General features: G+C 39.2%; 1 protein-coding gene and 1 pseudogene across 3 annotated transcripts in view; both read right to left on the bottom strand.

Annotated features, from left to right (window-relative positions):
- RAB2A (RAB2A, member RAS oncogene family) overlaps positions 1-23,584 on the bottom strand; it is a 94,395-nt gene that overhangs the window by 3,572 nt on the left and 67,239 nt on the right. The window lies entirely within an intron of this gene.
- On the bottom strand, positions 120-22,317 carry LOC118015350 (annotated as a pseudogene). Its single transcript, XR_004680617.1, has 3 exons — positions 21,587-22,317; positions 4,330-4,382; positions 120-199 (listed from the first exon to the last, which is right to left on the bottom strand). The product of XR_004680617.1 is annotated as a high mobility group protein B1-like (transcript).

The raw sequence follows: 23,584 nt of genomic DNA, 5'->3' as shown, positions 1-23,584 counted from the left end.
GTAATACAGCCTGTTTATTAATAAAGGACAAAAACCATATGATCACTTCAAAAGAGGCAGAAGAAGCATTTAACAAGTTCCAACAACCTTTCATGATAAAAACACTCAACAAAATAGGATTAGAAGGGGACTTCCTCAATGGCTTCTATGAAAAACTCCCAGCTAACATCATACCAAGTGGTGAAGACTGAAAGCTTTCCTAAAGATAAAGAACAAGGCAAGGATGTATATGAATGTTCATTATTAGCAGCAATAGCCAAAAAGTGGAAACAACACAAATGTTAATCTACTGATGAAGAAAACCCAAAAGGTGGTATAACCTTATAATGCACTATTACTCAGCCATAAAAAAAAATGAAGTACTCATTCATACTACAATGTGGATGAACCTTGAAAACAGACCACACATAGCATGATTACATTTATTGAAATGTTCAGAAGAGGTCAAACCAGAGAGAGAAATAGTAGATTATTGGTTGCCAAGGATTAGGGAAATGCAGAATGACTGCTAATGCGTATGGGGTTTCTTTTGGGGTGATAAAAATGTTCTGCAATCAGATAGTGGTGATGGTTGCACAACCTTGTGAGAACTCTAAAACTTAACTGACTTGTACTCTTTAAAAGGGTAAATTTTATGGTATATGAACTATATTCCAAAAGAAGAATTCATCACTGGAGGGAGCGGGCAGGGATACCATAATGTGAGAACAGCACACATAAGAAAAAGATGTCAGTTTGATACATTGCATAAACTTCCATGTTGAAACTAGCTTACTTTTAGAGGACACTGTTCCACACAGGATCCTGTTCACCAGGGCAATGTATTACTTCATATACAGTTTAAGAGGGAAAGAATCAAAGGATGCTTATGACAAAGACATAAAAAGCAGTTCAACTTCTGTGCCATGTTGAATGAATTTTCACCCTTTTCCCATATAGCATACTACTAAATTGACACACAAAAAAATCAGTGTTAAAAGACTGACCAAATTAAGCCTCTAAATACCAAATGAATCCATAAGCATTCTCTATCTATGTAAAATATTAAGCTACTAGGGGGCACCCGGCTCAGTCGGCAGAGCATGTGACTCTTGATCTCGGGTTTGTGAGGTCTAGCCCCATGTTGAGGGTAGAGAGTACTAAAAACACAAATAAATACAAATAAAATACTAAGATTTTTTTTTAAAGATCTTATTTATTCATTTGACAGAGAGAGACACAGCGAGAGAGGAAACACAAGCAGGGGGAGTGGGAGAGGGAGAAGCAGGCTTCCCGTGGAGCAGGGAGCCCAACACAGCACTCGATCCCAGGACCCTGGGATCATGACCTGAGCCCACGGCAGACACTTAACGACTGAGCCACCCAGGCGCCCCAAAGATTAAGATGTTTTATACAAATAGTGCCCATGTTACCGAAGGTTGTTTATAAACTCAAGTTCTAAACTATCCCATCTGAGAGAGCACAGATAATAGCATTCACATTCTAAGTCAGGTCCTCTTCAGTGAGCATTCTCTGAAAAGTCATAAAACAGGGCGATTCTCCGCTAGCATTGCCACAGATTTAATTCCAAATTTAAAAAGTAAACAGGGGGCGCCAGGGTGGCTCAGATGGTTAAGCATCTGCCTTCGGCTCAGGTCATGATCCTGGGGTCCTGGGATCGAGTCCCGCATCGGGCTCCCTGCTCAGTGGGAGGCCTGCCTCTCCCTCTCCCACTCCCCCTGCTTGCGTTCCTGCTCTAGCTATCTCTCTCTCTGTCAAATAAATAAATAAAATCTTAAAAAAAAAAAAAAAAGTAAACAGGTTCGGAGCGCCTGGGTGGCTCAGTCGTTGAGCGTCTGCCTTTGGCTCAGGTCATGATCCCGGGGTCCTGGGATCGAGTCCCGCATCGGGCTCCCTGCTCGGCGGGAAGCCTGCTTCTCCCTCTCCCATTCCCCCTGCTTGTGTCCCCTCTCTCGCTGTCTCTCTCTCTCTGTCAAATAAATAAATAAAATCTTAAAAAAGAAAAAGTAAACAGGTTCATGGAGAGGAACCAATCCTACCTCTCGTCTTTTCCACACTGGAAACATCTGACTGCTGAACTTGCCACCGGAGCTTTTGTTTCCTAATTAACAGGACTGATCTGTTTTCACCTTTAAAGGCCTTACAGCTCCCCAGAGTAATCAATCTACTGCAGCTCAATTACTGCACCAAGAACACACCAGTCAGCGACGGTCTGAGACGCGAGTGACTGCGGCAGGAGCGCAGAGATATGAATATGCATAAACTCTAAGTGGCTGATCGACTCATCAGAGAGGGTCATGAGAATTTGCAGCAAAATAATGAGAAGAATTAATCACTGCAGATTCACAAGGCACTTAGGAAGCGAGTGCGCTTTTCATGTGCACGGGAGTTACAGTGAAGGAGAAATTGGCTTCCAGCCAACTCTGAATTAATTCACATTCCTCAAAATTGAAGTTACCCTTATAAATAAGGCAAAACTTAACTTTATTTCCAATAACATGTCAATTACGGTGATGGCCTTAGAAACCAGGCTAACTAAATATTGAAGTCAACAGACATAAATTCACAGGGCTCAAAATCCTTAAAGGGGCTCCCGCATGTGTACATCTCCCTTGAACATCAGACAGAACTACAAGATCCCATAAAGGAGTTAAAACTTCATATAAACAGCATCTGTATTATAAAATACATTAAATGTGCCAATTTATGGAAAGAAGTGGACATTTTTGCTAATCTGTTGACGAAATCACTGTAAAAACTGGCTCAAGAAAGCTATGCTATATGAAATTTTCTAAGTCACTACTAATTTTATGACCTGAACAGTACTTAATATTATTAAACACCTTTAAGAACAGTTGTACCCAATGGACTTAAGATGTATTTTACATCTGAAGAACATGCAATCAACTGAATTATATACAAATGGTTATATTTCCTTTCATAATTCTCATCATGTCAATGAAACAGTCTTTAGACAATGCTACATTTACTTGCCATCCAACTCATGCTTATATGCTGAGAACACTGAAATAAAATATCTTCCACTCCTCTGGGCACATTATAAAGAGAGTATTATATAAATGGGTTGTTTTGTTTACATGATGGCAAAATTAATTATATTTAATCTGTATTATTAAATGATTAATTAATGATCAATTTTAACGAATCCTTAGTTTAAAATCCGATGTGACAAATGCAGACATTAGTTCACATGTTCTAAAAGCCCGTGGCTATCGACTGAAACTGCTGAATCCCCAAATATAACGAACATTAACCAAATACTTTTAAGGCTTATTAGAGATGAAATGAAACTTCTAAGAGAAGAGCCTTGGGTGTTACAGACAATCTCTGATCCCTACAGATGCAAGCATTTCAAGAACTCGGAAAGACAAGGGATGCCTCTTACAATAACTGGCTAGAATTTTAATTGCTCGTTTCACTCTAGTCACTAAAAAGCAATCCCCGCATTTGTTTTTCAACGTAGCGACTTAATGTGAAATACCTCTAGAACACAGACAACAATGAGGAAATGAGCAACAATTTAACTAGATACTACAAAGCCTTTACACTAAAGCTCTCATGTTTTCATAGGATAGTCTTTTTTTTTTTTTAAAGATTTTATTTATTTATTTGAGAGAGAGAGAATGAGAGAGAGAGAGAGCACGAGAGGGAAGAGGGCAGAGGGAGAAGCAGACCCCCTGCTGAGCAGGGAGCCCGATGTGGGACTCGATCCCGGGACTCCAGGATCATGACCTGAGCCGAAGGCAGTCGCTTAACCAACTGAGCCACCCAGGCGCCCTCATAGGATAGTCTTAACTTGAAATTCCTTCCAGTTCTAAACATAACTTTAACCAGTTTCACTTCTGTTTTTCAGGCTATACAAATTCTGAGGAGGGGGCAGGATAAAGAAAAGGGGAAGGGAGCCTGGGTGGCTCTGTCGGTTAAGTGTCTGCCTTCAGCTCGGGTCATGATCCCGGGGTCCTGGGATCGAGCCCCGGGTCGGGCTCCCTGCTCAGGGGGGAGTCTGCTTCTCCCTCTGCCTGCTGCTCCCCGCTTGTGCTCTCGCTCTCTCTGACAAATAAAATCTTAAAAAAAGGAAAGAAAGGAAAGGAAAGGGGAGCATGCATGAGGGCGTGCCTGTGAGTGGTAGGCGGGACGAACCCGTGCAGTATTAGGGGCAGAGGCAATGGGGGAGCCTGCACATGGCGGTAGCTGTGGGGACAGCAAACTTGTGGACAACTCAACAGCTCCTGATGGCGGAGTACAAGTGCTAATGATGATGGTCCATGTCATTAAGGAGAGAGGCTGTAACCTGGTAAATTAATCTACCTGGAATACTTATTTCTTTATTATCAGAAAAATGAAGCAAGTTGATGGCACACCTACAGAAAATTTTTAGCATGAGTTAGTGCAATCCTTTCAAAGCATAACAACCTAAAGATCACTGTTTTGTGACACTGAAGTCGGAACTGTAAGCAAAAACACTGTATACTTGGGGCACCTGGGTGGCTCAGTCGTTAAGTGTCTGCCTTCGGCTCAGGTCATGATCCCGGGGTACTGGGATCGAGCCCCGCATCGGGCTCCCTGCTCTGTGGGAAGCCTGCTTCTCCCTCTCCCACTCCCCCTGCTTGTGTTCCTGCTCTCGCTGTCTCTCTGTCAAATAAATAAATAAAATCTTTAAAAAAAAAAAACAACACTGTATACTTCTATACTCCACAAATACAATCAAATCTGAATATTAACAAATGGGTTATAGAACAGGAAAAAAAAATTTGCTGAGAAACTGATGTCGAAAGATTTCATTATTAGCACCATGAAACAATATCTAGGCAGATCCACAACTATGTAGTAGAAACAGATTTCTGTGTAGCCAATTTAATTTGGGGAGCCTCTTGCTCTCCCATGCAGGACTCTACTCCAGGATCAGAGGCCTGACTCTCTCATTTCACCATTAACTCTCCCCCTTTGCCCTACTTTGATTAATTGCCATGGTCAGTTCTTTACCTTCATTGGCCATTAACTGCCTCCAGCTCAGACACTAATCTTTCAGCCCTGGGCAGTAGTCATCTGAATGGTCCTAATACCTAAAATTAAGTCAATTTTCAGTGACTTCCCTAGCAAAAATTAAAAGAAACATAATCACAAAGAATCATAAATGCATTATAATTCAAGTAAATATTCAACACACAAGCTGATGCATATCCTATCGTTTGTCATTCACCCAGGGGTACCTATTAAATTGTTACTTAGACTCAGCACAGCCCTAGGTACTATGGGAGATACAGGGGAAAGGAGGATAAAGTTCCTACTGCTGCTGAACTACAACAATTTAGTTGGGAGATTCTAAGCACAAGGGCTTAAAATCTCTGTTGAAGATGCAGGAAAAAGAAACTTTCTGCACTGACAGAGGGAGTGGTGTGCAGGGCAGGACTGAGGCAGGTCTAGATGTAGGCCAAGGACAATGTGCTTAGAGGGCCTTCCTTCACAGCTGAGGAGAGAGAACAGAGGCAAAGGGGAACACCGAACAATGTTTCATTTTTATTATGGTTTAACAGTTTTTTTTTAAATTTTATTTATTTATTTGAGAGAGAGAATGAGAGAGAGAGAGAGAGAGAGCATGAGAGGGGGGAGGGTCAGAGGGAGAAGCAGACTCCCTGCCGAGCAGGGAGCCCGATGCGGGACCCGATCCAGGGACTCCAGGATCATGACCTGAGCCGAAGGCAGTCGCTTAACCAACTGAGCCACCCAGGTGCCCGGTTTAACAGTTTTTAAAGCAAAATACTGAAAATAGATTGTCTACAACAGAGTAAAAGATCTAAATTATTTCTTTATGTCACATGCTGCCACCTGGTGGCAAGATAAAAAGTGTAACATCTGATAGGTAAGAATTCCAAATAAATCAAAGTATCTCAGTTTCATTTAAACATCTTGAACAGGGGTATGCCTGGCTGGCTCAGCTGGTAGAGCATGTGACTCTTGATCAGAGGGTTGTGAGTTCAAGCGCCATGTTGGGTGTAGAGATTGCATAAAATTAAGTCTTTAAATAAATAAACATCTTGAACAGATAGATGCTAAACAGCAAAGTACCCTGTGAAATCAGTGAGTCTTTATTTTCTTAGAACTGGAAAATGTGAGGTAACTAAAATGTTGTTTAATTTTCTTCTCAATTCCTAATCAGTGCTATGAACATTACAGGTGTCCATGTGACGATGCTAATAATAACCAATATTTACTAAGTACTCACTAATGGGCTGGTCACTATGCTAAGTCATTTACATAGGTTTTCATTATTTCTGCAAGAAATTCAAAATATGTATAAAAGTAAGGAAATTCATTTTAATTTTCTTTCATTTGCTTCCAAGAAGATCTGTGGGATGAAATTATCCTTGTAAGATTAATAGAATGGCCAAGGGTGGAGCTCTAGAACCAGACTGTGTAGGTTCTAACTCTAGTACCACCTCTTACTAGATATGTTGCTTTGGACCCACTGCTTAGCCTCTCTGTAGCATGAGGATAATATGGTGCCTACTTCATAGGATCGTTGGGAGGATGAATGTGTAGAGCACTGAGAACAGTGCTTAGCAAGTGGTAAGCACTCATGGCTTGTTAACCTTCAGCATCATAAATGTGTGAGTGCAATGATATGTGGGGAACAACAAAAGAGGGTACACATGTGAAATGCGAATGTGTCCTGAAACATGACAGACAGGATCAAGGAGAGAAATGGTGATCAAGGGTGCCTGGGTGGCTCAGTTGGTTAAGCGTCTGCCTTCGGCTCAGGTCACGATCCCAGAGTCCTGGGATGGAGTCCTGCAACGGGATCCTTGCTCAGCGGGGAGACCACTTTTCCCTCTGCCCCTCATCCCACTCGTGCTGTATCTCTCACTCTTTCTGTCTCTCTCTCAAATAAAATCTTTAAAAAAAAGGTAAAAAAAATGGTAACCAATATTCTTCAGTGAATTAAAATAACTTGGTTAAATAAAAACTAAACATTAGAAAAGTAGATTAGCAATATACAACGTGTACAGTGAGCCCTGAAAATAAACTATACTGAGATACGGCTTAAATATTATGCAAAGACAGGAAAGTCTTGTGAAAAGACCACCAGACTAGAAGTTAAACACAAACTCCTTCAAATTCTTTGGCTTTAAAATGCTCTGAGTCTAGGGGCGCCTGGGTGGCTCAGTCGTTAAGTGTCTGCCTTCGGCTCAGGTCATGATCCCTGGGTCCTGGGATCGAGCCCCGCATCGGGCTCCCTGCTCCTCTGGAAGCCTGCTTCTCCCTCTTCTACTCCCCTTGCTTGTGTTCCCTCTCTCACTGTCTCTCTCTCTGTCAAATGAATAAGTAAAATCTTAAAAAAAAGTCTATCGGACTTAGTTTCAGTAAGAGAACTCATACATACATCATCCAATACAATGGCTTTCATATTGTATCTCACAGACATCTTGCAGGGGCCACCTCTTGGGATGAGGTAGGAAGTAGGGAGAACCCAGTAAAAGGAGAATGAAATCCCTTTTCCCCCCTCATCTTCCATGGCATCCCATTCTGCTTTTCTTTCATACGGTTTCCTGTGTTTCATTAGAAGAAAGAGGGCCACTGCTAAATCTACTGATTTACAGTAACTCTCACTTTATAGATAGGACTGAGCTGCAGAAGGAGAAAAGACTTGTCCAAGACCATGCACAACTGCAGCAGAAGCAAGATTAGCAGGACTGACATTCTGCCCACATTTATCTTCCCTTTATCAGGATCACTTATCTTTAACACAACTCAAAGGAATTTTCATTTTTTTATGTTTTCATTTTATTTTATGATGAATTTATAAGGAGGCAAGGTTGGCCATGGGGAGCCCAGTACAGAGTCTAAAACAATAATCCAGTTAAGAAATGAAGGCCTGACAAATTAACTGTGGCAACAAGAATGGAAAGCAAAGATCAAACTTAGTATCTACTTTGGTGAAATTAACAGGACTTGGTAAATAATAGGGAAAGAATGGTAAGGTATTTAAGGGTGACTCCACTTTTGGCTAAAGTGACTGACACGGAAGGGTATGCCATGAATTGAGATACATAAAGTAGGAGGGGCACCTGGGTGGCTCAGTCAGTTAAGCGTCCAACTCTTTGATTTTGGCTCAGGTCATGATCTCAGGGTTGTGAGATTGAGCCCCGTGTCAGACTCCGCGATCAGTGGGGAGTCTGCCTCTCTCTCTCTCTTCCTCTGCCCCTCCCTCTGCTAGTGCTCTCTCTAAAACAAATGAATAAATCTTTAAAAAAAAAATAAAAAGGTAAAAAATCAGGTTTCAAGGAGAGAATGAAGAGTTTATTTTAGACACATGGAATTCCAATGCTTATGTCAGATACAAGAGGAAAGGTCTTGGTAGCTGGTGATCTAGATAATTGTGTGCTTATATATGAATATGCACTATAAATGTGTGAGTATGTAAGTGTGTGATATGCACATATCAGCAGGACTTTCTCCAGTAATGTTCAGCTACCTTAGTTTAGTAGAGAAAGCAGATGTAACTTTCAAAGTTAGTTTGGCTTGGATGCCAAGTTCTGTTGGGTGATGGCCAAGTAAGGGGTGGAGAAACTGATGCTATCAGCAAAATCTTCCCATTAGGGGAAGAGAGTAATAAATATTTATTAAACACTCCTCCAAGGATGCTGGAAACCTGATACGGTCAGGCCAAATTTCCAGTGAAAAATTCGTATGGTACCCTTGACACTGAGAACAGGGTGAAGGGGACAAGAAAGCCTTCAGTTTACACCACATTCCAGCTTTATAGAATTACCTGTTCCACCACTTCTAATACAGCCCAAGGCAAGAAAGATGTGCTCTCAATGCAAATTAAGTCTGGAGGTACTGGGACAGGACATGAGCATATTCAAGGGGCCTTGAAATTGGTGTTCTTAGTTACACAAGTCATGTGTTTTCCCTAAACATAGAACTCCACCTATCCTGTCAGTTTAGATGGTTCGGCAAGCTACTGCAATCTGTCTTAGGGCCAGCTAGTTAGTTGACTATGCTTTCCAACTATTATCTTGGCTGTATCTTTTGTTTTTGCTTAGATTTTATTTATTTGAGAGAGAGTGTGCCTGAGACAGAGTATGAGACAGAGAGAGAGAGCACGCGTACACACAAGCAAGGGGGAGGGGTAGAGGGAGAAGCAGACTCCCTGCCAAGCAGGGAGCCTGATGCGGGACTTGATCATATGACCCTGGAATCATGACCTGAGTCAAAGGCAGACACTTAACTGACTGAGCCACCCGGGTGCCCTTGGTTTATCTTTTAGTACTTTAGCAGCTAAGCCAGGAATTGCCAGCCTTGATTTTTCAATAGTTTAAGATATTTTATTTAAAGATTTTTAAGTTTATTTATTCATTTAATATGTCATCTCTACACCCAACATGGGGCTTGAACACATGACTCCAAGATGAAGATCAGTCGCAACCTCTTCCAATTGAGCCAGCCAAGTGCCCCTCAAGATATTAAGTAATCTCTACACCCAACGTGAAGCTCAAACTTACAACCCTGAGTTCAAGAGTCAAGTGCTCCACTGACTGAGCCAGCCAGGTACCCCAAGAGCTTAAGGTGTTTTTTTTAAGATATTTTAAGTTATTAGACTTTTGCCTCAACATTGTTTGATGTTTATGTATTTTTCTGGGTTCCCATAGTAAAATTGATGAACATAGGGAAAAATAACCCATCAAATGGCTAAGAGAGTGAGAATATCTGATAAGGAGACAACTGTTAAGCAAATGGCAAGTTTAACCACAATTCACACCACAATCCTCTTTGGAATCCTAGAGGGAATATAATACTGAGTTTTGGTAATATACAACTCTGAGAAAATGGAATTTTACTCTATAGAGAAAATACACAGAGAAAGACAGGGAAGGATATATGTAACTACATATACACACACAACAGAGTTACATATATAATTATAATACAGTAATACATCACTTCTGGGGCATTCTGAAATTTTCATGAAGTTAGCATGAGGCTTTTGGGAAGGGGCATTTTTCCTAGCCTGCTGTAATCTTTGTGACATTTATTCCTGGGTCTAAAAAAAAATCTTTTCCAACTACTAGGACATTAGGTAGCTACTGAAGGAAGCTCCTATAAAAGGAGAAGCCAATCTGTTCTTCTGGGTTTTCAAAAATCTCATGAGTTTTAGAATGCTTAGAGCAAAGAAGGTTTAGGACAGAATTCCACCTACATATAACCAAGTGGGACCAAAGCATAAAAGATTAAAGACTGAAGGAAAAAGGACAAGAGAGAAGTAATTAAATAAATACTTAACCACCCAAACATTTATTATCTACTATGCAGAGGAGAAACTATGCTAGGTGCTGGGAATGCAGAGATGAAAAGATAGTCCGTTTTCAAAGAATGCTGCCCTTATGTTGAACCAACATGAAAAACAAGCGTCATGACAGAGTGCTAAGATAAATTCATGCTCAGGAAGATTTAGGAATGAACACAGAGAAGAGAGCATATAATTGCTATGTGTGCATGTGTGGTGGCTGGTGGTGGAGGGGGCAGGGAGGGTGTGTTGTGTGTCATGGCATTCCAAGAGGAGGTATGAGACTTTGTTATAGCCTTGAAGGATCAGGTAGGAAGAAAGGGCATTTGAAGGGTCGAGAATACTTTCTGCGGAGGCGGGCTGAAAGAGCACCACCCAGCTGATGAGCTCTTAGTATAATATAGAGAGCACATTGTAAGGAGATGGCCAATAAGGGGACTTGTTTTCCAAGCTAATGAGTTTGATTCTGAAGCTGTGAGGAGCCCACTACACATGGTGTTAATAAAATTGGGGAGTGACATTCAATTTTCATTTTTATGAAGATCTCAGAGGCAACAATTTAGAGGATTGAAAAATTAGGACAGGGAATCCAAGAGCAATGATAGAAGAGAACGACTTGGGGAGATACTTAACAGGTAGAAATCACAAGACACAGTGGAAAGCAATATATATTCACCACTGAATTATATATGTCATTATAATTGACTATAAAGGGGTAGGGGAAAAGAAACACTTCAGGACAGAGGCTACTGAAGATTCTAATATCCGGAAGGAACTGTTTAAGGTAAGAACAGAAAAGTATTTGTTAGGATAGGCAATTTTAGGAAGTCCAGGGTAACCTTGGCCATGGTAGAGGAAGTTGACCTGTGAACTGCGGTGTGAAAATGAATGAGGAAATGGAGATGGATCTTACTAGAAGAGAACATATCCAGAACTGGGAATGACAGGTTTTTGTTTTAAAATGGTTTAACTTTGATTATGTAATTATATGCTGATAGCCTAGAGAAGGAGAGGATGAAATCATTTGAAGGAATGTTTCTGAGGAACAGAAAAAGACAGTAGTCTCTCAGGTTCTTCCGTTAGGTAATAGAGCTGAAGGAACTTCAGTCTCCACACTCCTCAAAGCCCGCCCAGGAGAGCAGCATGGACAACATGAGACAGCTGGTTCCAAATGCAGGCTTTCAGCCCACACCCCTGACCTATGGAATCAGAATCTTCCTTTTAACAGGATTCCTAGGTGATCTGCGTGCATATTAATGTTTGAGAAGCACAGCTCTAAATACAACTGATTTGAGGGAAAAAATTGTTTATTTTTATTTATTTATTTTTTAAAGTAGGCTCTATGTCCAATGTGGGGCTTGAACTCATGGCCCCAAGATCAAGAGTCATATCCTCCACTGAATGAGCCAGCCAGGTCCCCCTGGAAAAGAATGTTTTTATAAGATATTCTGAGCTAAGGAAAAAGCAATCTCCACACCACCAACTGCAACCCATATGTTACCATGAAGTAGGAGAATAAGCAAAATAAGAAAGACATTCATCTTTCAGATATTATATATCCCCTATCCCAATTCCATTTTCGGGGGGAGAATGGTTAAATCACACTGGAAACCTCTAGGTTAAATAAAACTGAACAAGCTTCTTAACAGGGGGTTCTCAGAAACTAATAAACTATTGTGAATTCTGGTTTTCTATAAGGGAGATACACACCAGCTCCTCCTAAACACGTCTGACCACGGAACCCTATGCAGAGGTGATCATTTTGTTATTTTATTTTTTAAAAAGATTTAATTTATTTGAGAGTAGAGAGAGAGAGCACAAGCAGGGGGAGTGACAGAGGTGGAAGAAGGAGGAGACTCCCTGCTGAGCAGGGAGCCTGACGCAGCACCCAATCCCTGGACCCCGGGATCATGACCTGGGCTGAAGGCAGATGCTTAACCGACTGCGCCACCCAGGTGTCCATAGAGGTGCTCGTTTTAATTAATGCTCCTCAAAGAAGGATAGAATAGTCTTCAATACTGCTATTCTCTACTGTATGGCACAATAGAAAGGGGATAACAAATGTGAAAGAACTTTGACAATGTGCCATACAAATATACAACAGCATTATTTCAGGTACTTGGCATGTTTTAATCACCTGAAAATTCTTCTGAAATAAATTTTCCACTTATGAGACACTCTTCTAAATGCGGACACCACATATGTGCACATCACTGATTTGAGTGACAGAAGGAGCTTCTTGTATGTAACCTTCATACCAACACCTCAGTTTGTCACAGGGCAGACCACAGAGGCCAGATTTTCCTGGGACACCGCGGAGTAGGACACTAAACAAAGCTGTGGTTCTAGAATGATCTGCCAGAGGATGGCAGCTGAGGAGGTGTTTCCATGAGGAGCCAGGACAGTTACCAGGTACACATGGTATCTTGGCGTCCTCAATGACCTTCAGGTCTCAGTTGAAAACAGAAATCAAAACTAATACTCAAAAATATTTACTGCCAGTCACACAGCTGATTCTTAATTTTCCTATCAGCAAAATCTGCAGTAAAATGGAGGTCAAAGTAATTTTTTTCTTTTTTGTCAGCCAGAGATAAAAGAGCCTAAATCTCATTTTCCTAAAATGCTCTGTATACTCAGCGTAAATATTACTTGAATAAACCATACGCAACTAAATGGGTTTTTCCCTCCATGTGCTATGAACTCAAGTATCATGTTTAAAAAATCAGTACTAGAAACTGAAAGTGTAAAGAATTAAGTTCTGGTCTCCTATTACCGTGGGAATACCATATAGACAAGACTGTTTTGGTTGAAATTGGCTTTCTGATTTCATTGACATTTAGGGGATGAACTCCGGGGTGTATTTCTACTATCACATTTATGGGTGTATTTCCTCAGTGAATAACAAAAAGGACAAATTATAATAGCACGTTTAGAGCTATCCAAAGTTGTATTATGAAGTGACTAAAATCTACTTCACAGGAAGGATGAATTCCTTTATTATAACTTGTAACTCAGAAATTGTAACTTACAGTTTGGAAACCAATATACTTAAACACAGTAGTTGTATACTATAGTAGTTTGCTAATAGAGAGGTTTTACATGGAGAAAGCTGTTTGTGTGTAGATAATAAATGTTTATATGTGTGTGGTATTAATGTTATATATGATTTTATAAATAGTAGATCTTGTCTGAGGAATTTTATTTTTAAGGTATTTTATTTTTATGCTCTCTAGAAAATAATTTGAAAAATATTTTTTTGAGGGGGGGAGGGGCAGAGGGAAAGGGAGAGCGAGAATCCCAGGCAGGCTCATGCCCAGTATGGAGCCTGATGTGGGACTCAATCTCACAACCCTGAGATCATGACCTGGGCTGAAATCAAGAGTCAGATGCTTAACTGACTGAGCCATCCAGGTGCCCCCCAAAAATAATATTTGAAAGTACAGTCTTGGTATCATTTTAAATTTAAGATCCCAGCTGAAGATCAGCAGCATAAATTCAGGTAAGAGCAAAACAGTTGGTATCGGAGAGGGTGGAGTTAAGGAAAAAATAAAGTTCAAGTATTTTAAGTAGAGCAGTGCTGAATGATGGTATTAGTGGTCAAAGGTCAGAGAGAGCCCATCAAACAGAAGCAGAAGTGGTGTCACTTTCTAATAGCACTCTGTCCTCACTCTCTCCCCAGACTGTCACTGAAATAAAGCACTTTTTAAAAAAGATTTTATTTTAGAGTGAGCGAGCAAAAGTGAGCGTGTGCACACGGGGGTGAGGGGAGCAGAGGGAGAGAGAGAATCTCAAGCAGACTCTGCACTGAGCCTGGAGCCTGATTGGGGCCGGGGGGGAGGGGGGCCTCAATCTCACCACCCTGAGATCATGACCTGAGTTGAAATCAAGAGTCAGATACTTAATCAACTAAGCCACCCAGGAGCTTCTGAAATAAAGCATTTTTAAAGAAGATTTATTTGAGAGAGAGCACAAGCGAGAAAGAGCATGATTGGTGGGGGAAGGGGTAGAAGGACAAGAAGGCAGACGCTTAACCGACTGAGCCACCCAGGCCCTCTGAAATAAAGCATTTTGAAGATCATCATACACCATCCCACCTACTTCTAAATGAATAAAGAGGATTCATGTATGACACAGAGTTGTTCGTGCTTCACTTCACTGATTTTAACTGTATCCTGTTATTCTGGCTCAGTGTTTTTCAACCTCGATACTACTGATATTTACACCAGACAATTCTTTGTTGTGGGGAGCTATCCTATGCATTTTTCTCTAACACCAGTTTGGCTGTTCTTCCCCTCAAAAGATCCTTCATAGATGAAATCATTTAACTGAGTAGTAAATCCATGGACTAATAGTAAACTTACTTCCAGCAACAACACAACTAATGTTGGAAAAATGCTGTCATCTGATGCTGCAAATTAACCAATCTCTTCCAGGGAAGTATAAGAGTTAAAAACTTCATGGTCTCTATTTGGCACTATAGTAACTAGATCTTGATTAAAATATAAAAATAGATTGCAGCATAACAGCAAAAGGCAACAGGTCTAGTTAATAAACAGAAAGGAATCATCACTCCATCAGGTTTAACCTTAATGAATAATGATGTAGTTTAAAAAAAATTTTTTTTTTTAAGATTCCATTTATTTGTCAGAGAGAGGGAGAAAGTGAGCACGTGTGCGCACAAGCAGGGGGAGCAGCAGACTCCCAGCTGGGCAAGGAGCCCGCTGCAGGGCTCAATCCCAGGACACTGGGATCATGACCTGAGCCAAAGGCAGATGCTTAACCGACTGGTCCACCCAGGTGCCCCTAGGTTTAAATTTCTAAAAAGAACTTTTAGTCAAATGGTCCATGATCAGGACACTGGCTCTGTATAAATCATTCTATTTTTTTCACATACAGTAGTCCCCCTTAACCATGGTTCTGCTTTCCATGGTTTCTATTACCCTCGGTCAACCATGCTCCAGAAGCAGATGATCCTCCTTCTGATGTACAGTTAGGTCAAGAGCAGCCTAACGCTACACCACAATGCCTACGTCATGCACCTCATTTCATCTTATAACACAGGCATTGTACTGTCTCACATCATCACAAAGGTGAGTACAGTATAGGACGATGTATCATGGTTGTATGTTTTTTAAATTATTGCCACTGAAATATTTATAGGTAAAATATTTCTGGAATTTCCTTTAAAAAAAAAAGAGGACATAATAAAAAACATCATCAAAATGGTGATAACTTCTGAAGCCAGATGACGGATGGTAGATATATGGATTTACCTTTTTACTTTTTTAAGTGGTGACAACTATTTAAATTGATTTAAAATAGCACCACCAACCTTACTGTGAACTGACCAAAATGCTTTAATATGGGTGATGTAGAAAAATGCATAAACATATACTGTTATATAAATTCTCTTTACTTAATGACGTACTTAATTGGGTTTTAACGTCTGACATGCAGAAAAGGTCATGAATGAAGTCAGTTTAAAAAAAAATACTAGATTATTTATGAAAGTGCAAAACATCTAATGTTTTGCCCAATTTTGGAGTTCTTCCCTTAGTTACTTTGCTCCACATAAAACTCATTATTATCTTCCAACCAGGTCTTTCTTATTCTATATAGCTCAGCTGTCTCTTTTATGAATATTAGTATAATTTTCTTCAGTTACTTCTGAACAATCTTACTAAGAAAGTCTATGTATGCATAATAAAAATCTCAACAATGACTTTATTATTTGTTAGGCATAAGCTAAAACATAATATTCAGCATGGAAAAACCTGGTTGTTGTAAAAAAAAAAAAAAAATTTTGCTTTGTGCAAAAATGTGACAGAGACTCACCAAAGAGCCATACTTAAAAAATTAGTAAGTTAATATTTTGAAAAAGAAATTGTGTTTTTGGAAATTCAAAAAATATCACTTAAGCTTTTATAACTATGCTCCATATTCTCACACTGGTATTTTATTATAATACAACTGTGAGGCTTCTTAATCTTTAATTAAAAAAAAAATTGCCACTGTGATTTTTAACAACAGGTTAACTTTAAAGTTGTTTGTGTGTGGTTATTATTATTATTGTGTTCTGATCAAACTTTCTGAGGTAACTATAGATTCACATGCAGGTTTAAGAGAGAATACAGAGAGATCTTGTGTAACCTTTACCTGGTTTCCTCTAATGGTAGTATCTTGGAAACGTATAGCACATTGTTACAATCAAAATGTTGATAAGTGATACAGAACATTTCATTATAAGGATCCCTCGTGTTGGTCTTTTTATAAACATACCCACTTTCCTTCCACCCTGACACCCCCTCTTAAACCTGGCCATGACTAACCTGTTCTCCATTTCTCTAATTTTGTCATTTCAAGAAAGTCACAAATAGAACCATATGGTATGCAATCTTTTGGGTTTGACTTTATTCACTAAGCATAGTTTTCTGGAGACTCATCTAGGTTGTTGCATGTATCAATAGTTCATCCCTTTTTACTGTTGAGTAGTATTCTGTAGTGTGGATGTACTATGTAACTTTGTCGAACTATTCATCCGTAGAAGGACATCTAGGTTGTTTTCACTGTTTGGCCATATTGTGAATAAAGATGCTATGAACATCTGTGTACTGGTTTCTGGGTAAACAGAAATCTTTGTTTCTCTGGGATAAATGCTCAGATGTGCAACTGCTAGGTAGCATGGTAGGTGAATGTCTAGTTTCTCTCTTTCCTTTTTTTTTTTAACATTTTATTTATTATGTAAACTCCACCCCAAATGTGGGGCCTGAACTCATGACCCTGAGGTCAAGAGTTGCATGCGCTACTGACTGAGCCAGTTAGGTGTCCCTGAATGTACAGTTTTTAAAGAAACTGTCAAACTGTTTCTAGAGTGGCCCTATCATTTTACATTCCCACCAGCAATGTATGAGTGATCTGTTTCTCCATATCCTTGCCAGCATTTGGTGTTGTCACTTTTTTAAATTTTAACCATTCTGACGGACGTATAGTGATATCTCATGGAGGTCTTAAGTTGCATTTTCCTAACAGCTGGTTGATGTTGAGTATCTTTTCGAGTGCTTATATGCCTCTTATATGTCCTTTTTGATGAAATCTCTGGTCATGTCTTTTGCCCGTTTTCTAATTGGACTGATTTTTTTTTTTAAACTATTGAGTTTTGCGAGTTTTTTATTCTAGATACTAGTCCTTTGTTGGTATTTGGTTTACAAGTATTTTCTCCCAGTCTGTAGCCTGCATTTTCATCTTTTTACCAGGCTCATTCATAGAGCAAAAGTTTGAAAAGGCAAACTTATCAATTTTTCCTTTTATGGATCATGCTTTTAGTGACAAGCATGTCTATCACTACATCCTGAAGACTTTCTCCTCCCCCCCCAAAAGATAAATAGCTAAATGTTTTACATTTAACTCCATGATCTGTTTTTAGTTTTTGTATAAGATGTGAGACTCGGTTCATTTATTTTGTCTATGAATGTCCAATTGCTGGAGCACCATTTACTGAAATGCTTATCTTCCTCTATAAGTTGTTTCTGCACCTCTGTTAAATTATTGGGGCATATCTGCGTGGGTCTATTTATTGTTTCTCTATTCTGTCCCACTGCTGTTAAGTATCTATTCCTTTACTGATATCACACAGTCTACGTTAAGGCTTGAAATCAAAGAGTGATTCCCCTACTTTATTCTTTTTCAAAATTGTTTTAGCTATTCCAGGTCCTCTGCCCCTCTATCTATATTTTATAACAATACTGTCAGATACCTACCAAAAAATCTTACTGGAACTTTGATAGGTATTGGATTAAACCTCTTTATCAATCTGTGAAGAAGTGACATCTTTATTAGATTGAGTACTCCAAACAATGAACATTGTATATCTCTTCATTTATTTATATCTTTATTTCATTAGCATTTTGCAGTTTTTAGCATATATGTCCTGTTCTGTATGTTATTTTTAGATTTATACCTAGGTATTTCATTTTCTTTTTGTGAGATTATAGATGGCATTGTATTTTAAATTTTGGTGTTCATTGCTATATACACAAATAGATTTTTTTAAAAAGTAAACTCTGTGCCCAACATGGGGCTCAAACTCACAACTCTGAGATCAAGAGTCACATGCTCTACTGACTGAGCCAGCCAGGAGCCCCATATATATAATAGATTTTTATATATTTGTCTTGTATCCTGTAATTTTTTTTTTTTAAGATTTTATTTATTTGACAGAAAGAGACACACTGAGAGAGGGAACACAAGCAGAGGGAGTGGGAGAGGGAGAAGCAGGTTTCCCACGGAGCAAGGAGCCCGATGTGGGGCTCAGTCTCAGGACCCTGGGATCATGACCTGAGCCAAAGGCAGAAACTTAACGACTGAGCCACCCAAGCACCCTGTATCCTGTAATTTTCTTGAACTCATTCATTAACTAGTTTGTGTGTGTGTGTGTAAATTCCTTGGGATTTCCTAGAGACAATCATGTCAGTCACAAATAAAAAGTTTTATTTCTTCCTTTCTGAGTTGTCTGCCTTTATTTCCCTTTCCTGCTTTATTGCACTAACTAGAACTTCCCACCAATATCTTAAATGGTGAGAGCAGACATCCTTGCCTTGTTCCCAATCAAGGACTAAAAGCATTTAGCCTTTCATCATAAGTGTAATGTTAGCTGTGGGTTGTTTTGTAGATTTAAAAAATATATATATTTTATTTATTTGACAGGGAGAGAGACAGCCAGAGAGGAAACACAAGCAAGGGGAGCGGGAGAGGGAGAAGCAGGCTTCCCATGGAGCAGGGAGCCCGATGCAGGACTCTATCCCAGGACCTTGGAATCATGACCTGAGCCAAAGGCAGACGCTCAACGACTGAGCCACCCAGGCACCCTTGTAGATGCTTTCTAACGAGCTGAGGAAGTATTCTTCAATTCCTTTTTTTTTAAGTTTTAAAACATGTACAGGTGTTAAATTTTGTCAAATGCTTTTTCTGCATTAATTGCTACAATGTGGTTTTATTTCTTCACCTAATTAAAATGGAGATTATATCGACTGGTTTTTTCTTTCTTTTTTTTTTTTTTAAAGATTTTATTTATTTATTTGACAGAGAGAGACAGCGAGAGCAGGAATACAAGCAGGGGGAGTGGGAGAGGGAGAAGCAGGCTTCCCGCTGAGCAGGGAGCCCGATGTGGGACTCGATCCCAGGACCCTGGGATCATGACCTGAGCCGAAGGCAGACGTTTAACGACTGAGCCACCCAGGCGCCCAATATATCGACTGGTTTTCAAATACTGAACCAGCCTTGCATCCCTGGAATAAATTCCATTTGGCCATGATATATATACTTTATGTATGTACATGGGTATGATTTCATATATTGTTGAAATTCTATTTGTTGATACTCTGTTAAGGAATTCTGCTTATACATAATAAGAGGTATCAGTCTGTACTTTTTTTTGGTACTTTCTTTGGTTTTGGTTATCAGTGTAATATAAGCTTCATAAAATAAATAGGGAAATGTCCCATTTCTTCTTTTTTTTTTTGGAAAAGATGTTGTAGAATTGGTGTTCATTCTTTCTTTAAATGTTTGAAAAAAAGAAATGAATGAGTGATTGTATGTTTGGTAGAATTCTCCAGTGAAACCATCTGGACAGAGAGATTTCCTTTTAGGGAATTTTAAAATTATGAATTCAAATTTCCTTCATAATTATATAGGACTATTCAAATAATCTATCTCAGGGACACCTGGGTGGCTCAGTTGGCTAAGCGTCTGCCTTTGGCTCAGGTCATGATACCAGGGTCCTGGAATCAAGTACCGCATCGGGCTCCCTGCTCAGAAGGGAGTTTGCTTCTTCCCCTGCCTGCCGCTCCCCCTGCTTGTGCTCATTCTCTCTCTCTGACAAATAAATAAAACCTTAAAAAAAAAAAGTCAAATTAAAAAAAAATAATAATCTATCTCACATTAGGTGAGTTGTAGTAGTCTGTGTTTTTTTGTCCATTTTATGTGATTTATTATATTTATGTATTGTTCCTTTGATGTCTGCAAGATCTGTAGTTTTATGTTCTGTTTTGTTTCTGATACTGGTAAGGTAATCTCTGCCTTCTCTCTTTGGTCAATCTTGACAGAGGTTTCTCAGTTTTAATGACCTTGAAAAAACACAGTGTTTCATTCATTTTCTCTATCATAATTTTCCTGTTTTCAATTTCACTGATTTCTGCTCTTACCTTTATTATTTCTTCTATTTGCTTTGGGTTTCTGAGGTGGGAGCTAAGATTCTTGCTTTGAGACTTCTATTCTATTGTAGGCATTTAATGCTATACATTTCCCTCTCTGTACCTGAATTACCTGTTATTTTCTGATATGCTATAGTTTCATTTTCATTCAGTTCAATATATTTTTTTTTAAAGATTTTATTTATTTATTTGACAAAGAGAGAGACAGCGAGAAAGGGAACACAAGCAGGGGGAGTGGGAGAGGGAGAAGCAGGCCTCCCCCGGAGCAAGGAGCCCTATGCTGGGCTCGAATCCAGGACTCCGGGATCACGACCCCAGCCGAAGGCAGACACCCAACGACTGAGCCACCCTGGCCCAGTTCACTGTTTTGGTTTTTTTTCTAATAAAAAAAAATTGTATTTACTTAGAAGCATTCAGAATGTCAACAAAAGAGCTGCAACTTTTTTTTTTTTTTTTGCAATTACAGAGTGGTATTCAGTTAACAGAACAATAATTATTTCGTAGAAGCTGCATCAGAGACAACTGAAGATGAAAAACTACCATCCCCATATATAACTAATTTGTGCTGTGCACCAACAAGAACCTGCTTTAAATTTCCATGCCAATTTACAACCCCCATACTGCACCAGGCAAGGTTAGTGGCTACTGAAAATACCACCAGGACAGGGCTATCTAAAGACACATTCGGTAGTGTGTTAACTATACAAAGAAAGACACTGTACAGTTTAAAAACAAACTTACACAGCCTTACATTTCAATTTTTTTCTTTAAAAGGAGTGAGTTGTGTACAGGGGGGTTAAATGCTTTATAGACAAGAAAAAAAAACTGTGCTAGAACCAACTTATTCATCATCATCTTCTTCTTCATCTTCTCATCCTCCTCCTCCTCTTCTTCATCTTCATCTTCCTCCTCTTCCTTTTTTTTTTTCCTTAAAGATTTTATTTATTCACTTGAGATACAGAGAGAGAGCACATGTAGTGGGAGAGGCAGGGGGAGAGGCAGAGGGAGAAGCAGGTTTCCCATGGAGCAGGGAGCCCGATGTGGGGCTCGATTCCAGGACCCTGGGATCATGACCTGAGCCGAAGGCAGACGCTTAACGACTGAGCCACCCAGGTGCCCCTTCTTCCTTTTCTTGCTCTTTTCAGCCTTGACAACTCCCTTTTTTGCCGCATCAGGCTTTCCTTTAGCTCGGTATGCAGCAATATCCTTTTCATATTTTTCCTTCAGCTGAGCAGCCTTCTTTTCATAAGGCTGCTTGTCATCTGTAGCAGTGTTATTCCACATCTCTCCCAGTTTCTTTGCAACATCACCAATGGATAGGCCGGGATGTTCTCCTTTGATTTTTGGGCGATACTCAGAACAAAACAAGAAAAAGGCCAAAGGAGGGTGCATTGGGATCCTTGAACTTCTTTTTTGTTTCCCCTTTAGGGGGGATATAAGTTTTCATTTCTCTTTCATAACGGGTCTTGTCCGCCTTTGCCATGTCTTCAAATTTTCCTTTCTCTTTAGCAGACATGGTGTTCCACCTTTCTGAGCACTTCTTAGAAAACTCTGAGAAGTTGACTGAAGCCATCTGGGTGCTTCTTCTTGTGCTCCTCTTGGCAAGTTTGCACAAAGAATGCATATGATGACATTTTGCCTCTCGGCTTCTTCGGATCTCCTTTGCCCATGTTTAATTATTTGTTCAGTGTATTTTTAAGTTTCCTTTAAGATGTCCGCTAGACACAGAGAAGTGCGTTGTTTAGTTTCCAAGTCTTTGGAGATTTTTTTTCCAGTTATCGCTTATTGATAACCAGACTAATAGAACTGAAAGGAGAAATAGACAAATTGGAGACTATTATTGATTTCTAGTTTAATTCCACTGCTTAGTTTAGTTCCAGATTTCTATTGGTTTTTGCTTCACATATCTTGCAGCTCTACTGTTTGATATATACATATTTAGGATTGCTATGTCTTCCTGGCAGACTCATATAATGTCCCACTCTATCTCTGGCAATTTTCTTTGCTCTTAAGTCTACTTTATTTGATATAAATAGAGCCACTCTTGCTTTCTTCTGATTAATGTTTGTATGATGTATCTTTTCCAATAATTTTCTTTTCAACTTGCCTGTATCATTATATTTGAAGTGAGTTTCTTATAGACACCCATATAGTTGGGTCATGTTTTTTAATCCTCTCTGCCAATTTTTTTTGATTTGTGTATTTAGATCATGTACATTTCATGTCATTATTACAATGTGAGGGCTTACATCTGCCACTTTGTTTTTTGTGGCTGGCTTTGGTTTTCTTTTTCTTACCTTTCTGAGGGTTAATTTGAACCTTTTTAAAAGTTTCATACTGATTTACCTATTGTTTATTAGTGTATCTCTTTGTATATTTTTTAGTAGTTACTCCAGATATTGCATTTATATACATAAGACTTAATATATATCTATATATCTATATATATATATAAAACTTAATCACAGTCTACCAATGTTGTCAATTTTACCAAATCAGGTGAAGTATAGTATATTACAGTACCCTTACCTCCCCTGATAGCCCCTTCTTCACCATGGTATTTCCTGTACATACATCAAGAACACATTAGACATTATTGTTCTGCTTCATTTGTCAAACAATTTATAAGACTTAAAATGTTTTAAGAAAAATCTATCGTAATTATCCATACTTTTGGTTACTGGTGTTCCTTCAAAGATTCTTTCTTTTATTTCATTTCTGTTAGATAACTTCCATTAGCCATTGTTTTGTAGATCCGCTATTAATAAGTTCTTAGCTTTCTTTCATCCTGATTAATGTTTTCACTTTTCTTCATTCTTGAAAGGTATTTTTGCTAGTTCTACCATCCTGAAAATTATTCTCTTTCAGCTCTTGAAATTGCTGTGTATTTCTTTCTGACCTCCACTGTTTCTGATGAGAAACTGCTGTCATTTGAATTGGTAAGTTTCTTACTGCTCTTGTAATTTTTCCTTTGTCTTTAGCTTTCAGAGATTTGACCGTGGACAGAAGTTTGGCGTGGCGTGGATTTATCTGGGTTTTATCCTGTTTGGAGTTAGCTCAGCCTCTT

This window comes from Mirounga leonina, unplaced genomic scaffold (genome assembly GCF_011800145.1).
Source record: "Mirounga leonina isolate KUSES-001 unplaced genomic scaffold, KU_Mleo_1.0 Mir_165, whole genome shotgun sequence".
NCBI classification, from domain to species: domain Eukaryota; kingdom Metazoa; phylum Chordata; class Mammalia; order Carnivora; family Phocidae; genus Mirounga; species Mirounga leonina.
This window is presented reverse-complemented; position numbering and strand designations above follow the sequence as displayed.